We start from the raw sequence: 2,449 nt of genomic DNA on the forward strand, positions 1-2,449 counted from the left end.
AATACAAAATATAAAGCCATGATTGAAATCAAAACGAACCAAATAATACAAAATAAGGAAGTGGATATTTAAATGAGTTAGATATCTTATAATACTAAGAGAGTTTGTGCAATTTTTAGGTTGTCCTTTTTTTGGCCAACTATCTTTTATAAAAAAATTATATATCAAAAACTAATATAAAAAATTACATAAAGTTGATGATAAATCAAAACCATAAAATTGGTCGAAGTTATAGTTGTAAAAACAATAGTTATATATCTATAATCTATATTTTTATATCTTTTATTTTTATCTATATAAAAGCAATAACCATGGATAATCAGGTGACAACTTCTAAGCATTAAAATCATTTTTTTCTTCACATTATTGTTTATATCCCACATCGGATCAAAGAAGAAAGTGGCATATGAGAGGTGGACACACAAAGAAAAGAGCCAACTTTTTTCTCAATATTGTTTGCATCCCGCATAGAATGATGGAGTGAAAGTGGCAAGATGGAGATTACTACAAAAAGAAATGACTAAAAATGGAACAAACATATTTTTCTCAGATGTCGACCTTTTGCTTAAGATCAAATGTAGTATATGTTTTTAGTTTAACATATCTATCCTGAATCTTAGGTTTTTTTTTTATTTGGATCAAGTATATTATATGTTCTTAGTTTGATATCTAATATATAGGTTTTCAGCTTGCTTGGTATTTTATTTTTTATATGAGAATGTCCATCATACTACTTGGTGATGTAGTTATTTATCTGTCTCTTGGTGTAACTACTATCAAGGTTTGACAGATCCCTCTAATTACAATTCAAATATCATAGAATGTTAGGATAAAGTGTAGTATTTGTTTTTATCAGTTTAATATCTGATATGTGGGTAATCGACCCCACTTGATATTAATTTTTTTATGAGGAAAAATCCATTATCTTTAACTTGGTGATGTGGTTCTTCATGCATCGTCTTGAACTTCCACTACTGTTGCTACAACTTACGCACTCCTCTAAGTTTCACTTGAAATATTATAGAATGTTTCTTTTTCATAACTTCAAATGATATTTCAATTAAATTTCTTACAAAATTAACATTGAGATTTTGTCACCTTATATGATATTTCAGTTAGAACTGTGACTTCTAATTAAACAAACTACTAATATTAGTCAAACATTTGTAAAGTACTTTATAACACAGTTAGATAACTTAAATTAGCTTATGGTTCTAAGATTGTTAACTTCTCTTAAAAACTTTTAATGTTAACGAGTAGTTGCTATACACATTTGCCTAATTTTTTTTGAAGTGGACTTTAAGTTTTAGTCTATAACATTCCTTTTGGAGATGGTATTATGACTACCATGCAATGCACGATTAGAACACTAGTAGTCAATTAAATATGTTTCAATCAATATCAAAAAGAAAAATGGCTAAAATCATGGAACATGAATCTTTTTGTAATCATCAATTAAATATGTTTCAATCAAGACAAAAAAGGAAAACTACTAACATACCTTTCAACATTAACCGTATAGAGAGATATGAACATTAAGTATAAAGGCCTTTTGATTGGTCTATAAACACCTATGAACATCATCTGGTTAACAAAAGATGTTGAACACCTATGAACATCATATGGTTATCAACACAATCTTATGTACGTCTTATGGTTATGAACACATGAGCATATTCTTATGAATACTTTATGGTTATGAACACATTCTTATGAACATCTATGAATATTATTAAATACCATAAAAGTAACTTACACATAAAATTTTGTAACATCTCATTAAATACCATAAAATTAACTTACACATAAAAATTACATATTTGCCTTTCATCATTAAATCAAAAAATTTAAGTAGCATCAACTAAAGAATAAATTTTATTGGTCCAATAAATTCACAAAGTTAACACCATATTCTTTGTTAATAAAAATCTTACCCCTATATATATACATACTACATTAATAACCATTTAAACCAAAGTCTTAAGTACAAGTCTTTAAACACAATGTACAACCATTTTATGCAAGAATTTCAAAAATCTCTTAATTGCAACTCATAAAGCATGATGTACATGTTTTTGATACATTGACTATCTCTCACAAAATCAGACTTTTCTCTAACAAAATTGGTAAGTCAGACCTTACTTTCTTCTACTCTTCTTCATTTTCCTCTTTTTCCAGCTCTCCTCTACTTTCTCTCTCTATAATTTTTCTCTCAAAAAATTTCATTGTTCGTGGCGGTTTTTTGTTCTTTCTTGTTCACTATGGCTGGTATTTCACCCTTGGTGGAGGAATCACAACATAGGATAACAAGATCTTCTAATAATCGTCTTAAGCTTATGCGATATGGTCAAATTTTTTACTGATCTTACTGAAACATCATCAGAATCTCATAAGAATGAGAAGCTGGTTAAACATAGCAAGTCCCTTACCTTGACCAAGAGTATTATTT

General features: G+C 28.1%; 1 non-coding gene across 1 annotated transcript; it reads left to right on the forward strand.

The window, feature by feature from the left end:
* Positions 1-811: 811 nt before the first annotated feature.
* Positions 812-1,000, forward strand: LOC112526258. Its single transcript, XR_003070580.1, has one exon. It is a non-coding gene; the product is annotated as a U2 spliceosomal RNA (small nuclear RNA).
* Positions 1,001-2,449: the final 1,449 nt, after the last annotated feature.

The sequence above is a fragment of the Cynara cardunculus genome, assembly GCF_001531365.2.
Source record: "Cynara cardunculus var. scolymus isolate 2C chromosome LG 13, CcrdV1, whole genome shotgun sequence".
NCBI classification, from domain to species: Eukaryota; Viridiplantae; Streptophyta; class Magnoliopsida; order Asterales; family Asteraceae; genus Cynara; species Cynara cardunculus.